We start from the raw sequence: 10,466 nt of genomic DNA, 5'->3' as shown, positions 1-10,466 counted from the left end.
GATTGACCCTACTTGATTATTTAGGTCTGATGAAGATGAACACATCACTAGTAGGAAAACCCTTATAGGCGAAGCTTAGTTCTGTGGCGCACCACTGAAAATGCGCCACAAAATGTTATTTTGTGGCGCACCATGCTAGGTGCGCCACAGAAATAGCTTAATTTTGTGGCGCACTGCTGAACATTGCGCCACAGAAATTGTATGGGGCCCACATCCTGCCACCACTAATTATTAGTGTAGGTATTTCTGTGGCGCACATGGCATGCTGCGCCACAGAAATAACTCTTTCTGTGGCGCACGTGCTTCGGTGCGCCACAGAAGTAGTTGATTTTGTGGCGCACTTGCTCGGGTGCGCCACAGAATTAAGGTAACTTATATCATCTCGCCCGTGCCCTCCCCCGCCTCGTTCACCTCTCCCCTCTCCCCTCTCCCCTCTCCTCCGATCCGCCGCGCGCCACCATGGTCGTCGCCATCGCCGTCGCCGCCGCCTTCCTCCGCGAGGGCCGCATGCCGCCACGGTCCTCCCATCCCCGCCACCTGCAGCACAAGCTGCCGCTACGGCGAGGAGGGGCCGCCGCGAGGAGGGGCCGCCGCTGCGTGAAGGTGGAGGAGCCGCCGCGTCCTCCTCCTCCTCCACCGCTGCCGTCGTCGTCAACCTCCTCCTCCACCCCTGTCGTCGGTGAACTCTCTCCCCTCCCCCTCCCTCTTCCTCTCCCGCGCGAGCACAAAGTGCTCGACGAAATGCTCGTGCTTCTAGGTTGTGGTGATGATGCTCTGGATGCATTGCTGTTGCTCTGGATGCATTGATGTTGTTGCTCTGGATGCATTGCTGCTAGTTTCTTTGATTCAGTGATGTTGCTCATGTGCAGTATCTGAATAACGGATGAACGCTGGTGTTCACATGGGTAGGTGAGCACGCGCTTGCTATGCGACACGTGTCTAACACCGTTTATTCTGCCGTTTAGCCCGTAAATCTGTATGGCCTTAATTAAGGGAAAAATACCACTGAAACTGGACGTTAACTGATACTAATCGATCAGACTCTCCCGTAAAAAAAATCAATCAGAAACGAGCCCAGGGGCATGAACGCAAGACACATGAACGGCACACGCCATGGCTTGGCCTGATGCCCGGAGGGAACTGCCTGTAGCCGCGGCCGCCCCTCTGGCCGAAGCTTGCCCAGCCGAGCTCGCCCTCGCCGCCCCGTCGCGGAGCTCGTCGGCATCAGCACCTCGCCGTGGTCGCCCGCGCCGCCCATGGAGGACATCTCCTGCGCCGGCCTTGGTTGAGCTCGCCCGCGCCACCCTGTCGCAGAGCTCGTGCGGCAGGTCCTCCTCCACAGCGCCACCCAGTCGCGGAGCCGGCTCGGGCGGGCTCAAATCGAGTCAACGGGCACCGGTGGGCAGCCATGGCGGCCCAAATCGCCATCGTCCTCTTGGGTGAGAAAGGAGGCCGGGGCGAGGGAAGCAGGGGAGGGTGCGGCGGCTCGGAGGGGCATGGACTGGTGCGGCGGCTCGGAGGTGCGGTTGCTTGGGCGGCGGGCCTACCGGCACGACGGCGAGCGCTCGCAGGCGAGGCGGTGGGAATCAGGAACGGTGGCGGCTCGCAGGGGCATGGACCGGTGCGGCGGCTCGGAGGTGCGGTTGCTTGGGCGGCGGGCCTGCCGGCACGGCGGCGAGCGCTCGCAGGCGAGGCGGTGGGAATCAGGAACGACACTGCAGGGCGCCTCCTCGCGCGCCCGTCGACGACTGCGGCCTCCCTTCCCTAGAGTGTGCCCGGCGGCGGCTCCCCCTTGCGGACGCGTGCTGGCGTGGAGGAAGGATCCCGACGAGTACGCGGCGCCGGCGACCGGCCTCCCGTCCTGGAGCGTGGCTGGCGGCTGTCGGTGGTCTGGAGAGGGGAGCACCGAATTTTGAGAGAGAAATCACCACAACAAAGTACGAGATGTAGAGCATCTTTCTTTTCTTAATCTCTCGACACGAAACAGGTCCCACACACTTTGGCTTTACTAATCACGCATGCATGCTAGCGACTACTATATGGATAGAAAGTTCACAGAACCGTCGTTAGTCACCGTCTATCGATCAGCTGAATCCAACGGTGCCACACAAGATCCAACGGTGATGAGCGCATGCACACGTACCCCCCTGAACACCAAATCCACTCTCATCTGAATAAATTACTTTGTTGCCTGCATATGGATAGTTTCATTTGGAGTGACATGCTATATTGGCTCTATATATATCTGCTCCAAAGGTTCCATTTGGAGCCTGGATTGCTAGTGGTTAGTATATTGTTATGCTGCTAATAAAAAGGTGTTGGTTATTGTCAACTTATATCACTTGATATGCCCGTGTGGCTTACAGGATCATATGTACCTGTTGTTTGTGGAGGTTTACTGCCACTTGTTATTGATGAACCATGTGATGGTAATGATTCAATTTAATTCAATGATGTTAATTTGATTTCCATCCTTTGTTGGAAATAAATCCATGTCCGAACTCTGTACAAGGTAATGAAGACTTGCTCACTTGGTATTGCTTGCTAGTTGGACATTTGGTTGGTTTTGATGCTACTTGGTTCATTTAAATGCATGAAATGCTACTATGGTATGCTACTTGTGGTATCCTTGTGAAGAAAATGATGGATTCTTGTGAGCTTATGGTATGCTACTATGCTACCGTGGTATCCTTGTGAAGATTTACTTGATGGATTCTTGTGAGCTTATGGTATGCTACTATGCTTATAATGCTCGATTAGTGGGGATGCTTACTCGGATCATGTGCATATAGTTCATATAGTTCCCTAAAAAGAAAGAATGCTCCCTGGCCGGATGCTTGATGTCTTGGCTCAGCCAATGATGCAAAGGCTGAGGCAAAAACTTGGATAAGAACGAGATACTAAAATGTGTGATTTAAATGGAATGCTTATGATGGTATACTAAAATAGAGATATTCACATTAGGGAATCATGTAAATGAATGCCACTGTGGTATCCTTTTCTTGTTGTCTTTGATGAAAATAGAGATATCCACAGTAGGGGATCATGTAAATGAATGCCACTGTGGTATCCTTTGAAGAAAAAGGACTGTTTCTGATGGTTTTAAAAGGCTAGGTGGTGCTAGGTGATTCAGTTGGCTACCAAGACTTGTCTCATCTGGTTAGCTGGGATATGCTATGTGTTGTTGCTTGTTTAGGCATATCTATCACTTACTGGATTTACTTGGTTCTTGATTGGCCTCTCTTTTGCCAGCATCACTTGGTCTATATACCAAGTGATGAATAATCCCTTTGGAGCATCTCGCTCCATGCATGCTATGTGTGTTTGAGCATCTTGACTTATGTCACCATGGTTGCTAGTTTGTTGGTGTTTTTGTACTTGCCGATGATTAGATGGTTGGTCGATCACTCGTACACTCGGGGGTGGAGCAAGTGAGCCTGGTGTGATGGCACAAATATCAATATTTTGTGCATCCTACCTGGCCTCACTTGCTCCATCCCTGGATGTTAATATTTGTTTCGACCAACAAAGTATGAGGCATTCCATTTAGTTCATACTAGCTACTTCTTAATTGCATTGGCCTTTCTTCCATTTTAGTGCCGATGATTAAATTGTTTGGTCACTTGTACACTTCGGGGTGGGGCCGGTGAGCCCGGTGCGATGGCACAAATATCAATCTCTTGTGCATTCTACCTGGCCTCACTGACCCCATCCCGGAATGTTAATATTTCTTTCGACCAACAAAGTATGAGGCATATGATATCTAGTTGAGATACCACTTGGCTCTTTCTTCCATTTTAGTGCCGATGATTAGAATGTTTGGTCACCTATACGCCGCAATATACTTTGTAGACGGGCCCCCTTTCCCCGGCCGCCGTTCCGTGAACGAGTCTTTGACGAGACAACAACGCCGACCTGCCTCTCCGGTGCATCACCACTTTTCTTCTCTCGCCGTCCAGTACGTGAACGAGTCCTTAATGCAAAGACGGTGTCAGCCTCCCTAGCATCATGTCGACCCCTGTTGCCGTGCTTCAGGCCGTGTCTCAGGCGCCCTGCACTCTTCGCCTTTTTGCCCGGTGAACAAATAGACTAATCGTTGGAATAAGGAAGCCGATAACGGCCAATCGCAATTTAATCTTGCGACCGGCCGTCATCGGTTTCCTTATTCGAACGATCAGTCTATTGGTTCACCGGGCAAGAAGGCGAACGAGCGCAGGCGCGGACACACGGCCCGAAGCGCGCAACACGGCCCGGCATAATGCTGGGCAGGCCGGCACGGTCTTTGCATCAAGGACTCGTTCAGCCGGACGGCGAGGGACTGCCGTGGTTCTGCGCCGGAGAGGCAGATCGGCGTCGTTGTGTCGTCAAGCACCCGTTCACGGAACGGCGGCCGGGGAAAGGGGCCCTTCCGCAAAGTATACTCGCGGTGTATACCGCAACTATGGTTTCCGACCATAGTATTTGTGTTGACCAACAATGTATGAGGCACTTATTCCATTTTGTCATTCCATTTGCTTTGAGATTTTCAAAATGCCGATGATTAAAATGTTTGGCCACCGTACACTCGGGGCGGCGTAAGTGAGCTCTGGTAAGATAGCACAAATATCAATCTCTTGTGCATCGGACTTGGTCTCACTTACACCGTCCCTGAATGTTAACATTTGTGTTGACCAACAATGTATGAGGCATATATTCCATTTCTCTTGTGCATCGGACTTGTTGGTCTCACTTTCTTCCATTTTCATCATAGTAGGAACTGGATGAAGGACCCCGACGCAAGCGAGCCTGGTGGGTAGAGATGAGGGAGCAAAGGAGGAACCGGATGAAGACTACTTTGTTTCTCGAAATTGTGAATTTTGTATGAATTAAGAGTTGTATGCAAAACATTTGACACTTAATTGCCACTATATATGTATCTCGATCGGGCTCTAAGTAATGTGATGATGATGTCTATGTTATATCCGTGCAATGTACATGATATTTATATTATATCTGAATGTTGCTGTATATAACTCTGTATCTCTCGTATATTGCTGTGTATAAACTGCATGTGTATAGCGAGCAGCACAAAATCGAGTATAATACAAGCAATTTCTGTGGCGCACCGAAAACCAATTCCGTGGCGCACGCTTTTCGTGGCGCACCTAGGAACACGTGCGCCACGTAAACCTTAATTCTATGGCGCATGGGAAGGTGCGCCACGAAACCTTATTTTTGTGGCGACGTTTCTGTGGCGCACCTCCCATGCGCCACAGAATCCATTTTTGGTGCGCCACTGATGAGGCTTTTCCTACTAGTGCATATAACATCAATGTATTAGAGATGGGTCTCTATTATTTTAGGAATACTTGGCAATTGTTTAGTTGCTACTATGGAGCTATGAATGAGATCAAAATATCATGATCACATGTTAACTTGGTTTTAGGTTTGGAACCAATTAGGGTTCACATGTAATAATGGAACTAGGGTTCCTAATGGAGTTAGGGTTTTAGGGTTTCTCATGAAATGATAGGTTTCTAGTTTTCTCCCATATAGAACTAGGGTTTACTATTTACCATATAGTTCTATGATTAATAACTTTGTTTTAAATTTGAAGTTATTAATAGCTTCAAAATAATATTGAATATGGCATTTATTATTTTTAAACAATTAATAATTAGGGTAATTATTAATCAGGGTTTAAATCTCTCTAATAATGATTTAACAAAATAACAAATAAAGAAAATTAGTTTTAGTGGTTTCTTTATTTATTTACTGGTTTTTATTTAATTTTGGAATTATTTACTAAGTATTGGATTTTAATTTAATTTAGAATTAAAATTAAAGGCTTAAATAACAGGTAATAAATAATTGAATTTTTATTAAAAATAAAAATTTCATTTTATATTTTTATTGGATAGATTTTTCTTTTATAAGAACTAGCAGGGTGACCCGCGCATTCGCGGGGCTAGCTTTTTATAGTGTTTTGTATTATGTTTGGGGTTCTGACATTGTCTTTACTCTATAAGTTGGCCATTATTTATGAACATGAGGTATATATAATTTCGAATGATTATATTTGATAGATATCTGCAGTGGACAATATGTTATCTTTTGTCACCTTCATTATAGCTCATGTGGCTATTTTGTTTTTTCATTTGTGCTATCGTTTTCGCATTATGTTAAATGATGTTTTTAAATGTAGTAAACGATTCGCAAAGTTTCAATTGTCTAGATCTTGCTGATTAATGTTTTTTCAGTCTACTCCCTCAGATCTATATTATTTTATTTACTATAATTTTGTACTAAGTTGTACTATGTGTCCAATGGAGTGGAAAGATTAAAAACATATGTACATAACTATGCACAATGAAACATATCAAGGGCGAATTAATTTTAATACAAAAATATGGTGATTCCTTCACCTCAGTAAACTCTGTTTTGTACTCAAATGTGCCTTTCAATTTATTTTTGATTGGACAATATTTTCTTAGATTCTACAACTTTAAAGGTGCCAAAAAAAATATTTAGAATATTAGATCTGTATATGTCTCTGTTTTCACGCTTAAAAGCTGAATGAAAACAAATTAGGAGTAGTGTTAACAGCAAACAAAACCTTTGTCCGATATGTAAGGAAATCCTTAGTGTACTGAAACATATTCTCATCACTTTCACTTCAATGGTTCGTGTTTGTCGTCTGGTGGTTCGCTTAGTCAACTCTTGGATACAGTACTATTTTTGCCTTCAAATAGCTATATATTCACTCTAGGTTTATTATGTACCTAGAAAAGGCTATAACGACATGAAATCACATATGGAGTTGTAGAGGATATTACTTAAAAGGTTGACGGTGTTTGTGCTATGCCTCTTTTGATCTGCTGGGTGTGATGTATAGTGGCTTCGTTATGCGGAGCCTTGAGTTAATCGGGCATTCAAACAGCTTGGGCTCGTATTGTATGGATCGCCGTGAACCTGTGGTGCCGTCGCGTTGCCTACACCAGGCGTACGGGATGCTTTCATGTATCGCTTCTTGTTGGACCTGAATATCGCTTTCCAGCTTTGATATGCATGTGCATCTTAGTCGGGTATATACGGTGCTCAGTTGTAGCCTGCAGATGCATGTCCGTGTGCTGATCTGCTTCGTTGTTGCAGATGCGTGTACCAGTGATTCCATATGTCCTTGCTCTTATGCGCGCATCATCTTGCCGGCCGGAGTTCCATGAATCAATGATCATATTCAGCTTGTAGCCTTGTAAACGTCTCCCTATATGAACTGCAAGAGATTAATCCCACGTGGATGCTCATGAATCTAAACAATTGAGATGTTTTGACAGCCTATATACCAGTAATGATACACCTTCGCGAAGAGACTTAAGACCGACGTGGCAAATATCAACATGGGGAACTGTGTTGTGCGGACGGCCGGGGCACATGCGTGTATACCCGCGCCGAATTCAGTCGATTGAGCAGCCAACTCCACCACATGGAGAGCGCTGCCGGGGCGCCGCCGCCGGCCAGCTTGACCATCTTAGTCTGTCGCGCCGGGCGTGCCGCCGCTGTGGCTCCCCAACGCTGACGCCTTGCCCTCCCAGGAGGGTGGCTGCTACGTGGTGCTCCGTCGACTTTGTGGACGACGTCGGTATCGATGACTCCGACGGTCCGACCCTTTGCTGATGCTCCCGGGAGAACTCGACTCCGGGCAGTCTGCGACGAAGAGTTCACGATGGCGTCGCCTGCATGCAAGAGCTCGCCGTGATGCCACCTGCCACGAAGAACTCGCCCCGCTGATGCCGATGAAAATGATAACAACCATCACCTGAGAGATTGGATCAGGATTTACCTGAAACTGCCGTGCGAAATTGTTTCCTTTCTTTCCTTTCCTTATTTATCAAGGGAGCGGGAGAACGACAGAGGTTGATTGATCTGTTCTGAGCTATTCAAATAGATAGAGTTGTTGTTGAGATATAGCTAGAGCCGTGAAGATTTTCTTTTCTGTTGTATCTAAGTAGACGTGACGTGAGGGAGAAGAACATCGTATATGCGCACATTGAGATGAACATAGGCTGGACAGGCCTAATTTGATCTTACCCGTTCTTGAATTCCTAACTAATCTAGACCGCTGATTGTTTGTTGTTTTAATAATATAATAGATTTTGATAACTCATTTGTATTTTTCTGAGTTATAATGAATTTTTTAAATTCATGTGAAGTTACAGCAATATTCTGAGTTTTAAATTTAAAGCGGAATTACTAAATGTACCCGGGCAGAACACACCCACAGTCAATGACTGGTGGGCCGTGTCCACGCTGGCGGCCACGTGGTGCCGACGTGGCAACCATGTGCCTCACCGGCGGCCAGTGGTGGTCGCCGCCGGCGATTCCGGGTTTCCGCGGGGGCGTGCGCATGCTTGCTGGAAAGAGGACGCCGAGGCGAACCTCCTGGTGGTGGCGCCGCTCCGGTTTGGTCACTGGAGCGTGCCCGGCGACGAGGTGCTGCGGCGGCGCTCACGGGCTAGCGTTGCGGCGGTGCTACGGCATGTAATCGAGCAGAGCGAGCTTGCCACGAGGTAGAGTGGCTCACCGCGGGTACGACGCGCGTGACGGCGAGGTCGATGGAGGTCTGGTTCGCCGGCTTTCATGGTGCCGGTCGCCGGAAAGCTGAGGTTGCTGACGGCACTAGGAGACACTCGGGGTCGATTCCTCCCGCAGTCAGAGCAAGTCGAGGACGGTGGTCTCGATGGTGGTCACGGCAAGGTCTGGGAACGCCTCAATCGACGGTGATGGCCAACGTCTGAGCGGCTAGGGTTTTGGAAATTGGGGGAAATCGAGCAGAGAGAGAGGGAAACGGAGCTAGGGTTTGTCGTGTAGGGTTTTATACGGCTCCAGAAGTGAGCCTCGTCACGTCGTCGAGGAAGGAGGGCTTGCCAGCGCGAGGGAGAAGACGAACACGCCGTCGTGCTGGCCTCCAGCACACGGAGAGGATGAGGATGACCCTCTCCCGATCTTTTGACGAAGGGGTATGGGCTGTGGTTGTTGGGCTGTCTTGTGGGCTGCGGTTTGGGCAGGTGTTAGGCCGCTCCACGGGCTGCACGGCCAGGTAAGTCTCTTCTCTCTTTTTCTTTTTTGTTTTTTTTTTGTTTTATAATTCTGTTTTGAATTCCTTTCTATTTTGCAGATCTTGCTTATTTGAATCATACAAAGATTAGTACAAGGTATTGCAGATACTTGAGTGGTGCATTAGAATGTTAATATGGGTAGTATAACATTGGTTTAGTTATTATTATTGGAACTTGAGTTTAAATACCCATATGGACATGAATTTGAATATTATCTTTGTAAATATTCAAATTATTTTCCAATGATAATTTTCTTACTTAGTGATATATAGAGTTTTATTTAGTCTTACTTTGCAATAAACAATTTCAAAGTAATATTTACTTATGGGTTTCTATTAAGAAGTGATTTAATGGCATGATTTCATGTGCTAAATTATTTCTAAGGACTTGATCTCATATTTGGGAATTTGGTTATTTGCATATGATTTTATGTGAATACTTATTTATTAAGGTCTTGTAGGTTTGATTATAACCCTATTCAAGGTTAATACTAGTACCATATTTTAATAACACCTTGAAATACCTAAAGTAGATACTACTCTCATTATGGGTTGGTCTTAATTATAAAGATAGGTGGTTGATAACCACACATGGTTTAATTATAGGGTTTGGCACTAGGTGTTTCTTATCTTCAATAATTGAAGCATAAGATATAACTAGTGAGCAATTCTAGGGCTCTAATCATATTTACCTAATGGCACCTGGTTTGAAACTCAATTATGGCCTAGGGTTTGAATTGTGATCACCCAAGTGATACACATACTAGAATTGGGATATAGGCCTAGGTTATAGATATGAGATGACACCATATTGTACTTGCTAGGGTTTAATTCCCCCTATCTACAATAAGATGGTTACTTGCTTTATTGTTATTATTCTCATTTAGTTATTTTTATAGTTAACTTTGGTCATATGGATGGATGACTTCTCACCATATAAAGCATAGAGTTTGACCTTAAGGTTTTCTTAGGTTCTTTGATTAAGGAATAAATGGAATGTAGATGTGGTAGGATGCTACTTATGATCACCAAGTGATTCACACGTAAAGGTTGGGATATAAGCCTAGGGTTGCTTACTAGTTACCTCCCTATGATTTCATGTGGTGAATGTTATCTACTTATCCTATTAGGATTTAACTTATCTACACCTTCCTTAAGAGCATGATCATGGATTAGGCTGTAGGAGAACGTAGCATAGAAAACAAAAAATTTCCTACCGCGAACATGAAATCCAAGCCAAGATGCAATCTAGAAGACGGTAGCAACGAGGGGATTGTCGAGTCTCACCCTTGAAGAGATTCCAAAGCCTACAAGATGAGGCTCTTGTTGCTGCGGTAGACGTTCACTTGCCGCTTGCAAAAGCGCGTAGAAG

Source organism: Lolium rigidum, chromosome 7, assembly GCF_022539505.1.
Source record: "Lolium rigidum isolate FL_2022 chromosome 7, APGP_CSIRO_Lrig_0.1, whole genome shotgun sequence".
Taxonomy (NCBI): Eukaryota; Viridiplantae; Streptophyta; class Magnoliopsida; order Poales; family Poaceae; genus Lolium; species Lolium rigidum.
Note: the sequence above shows the minus strand (reverse complement) of the source record.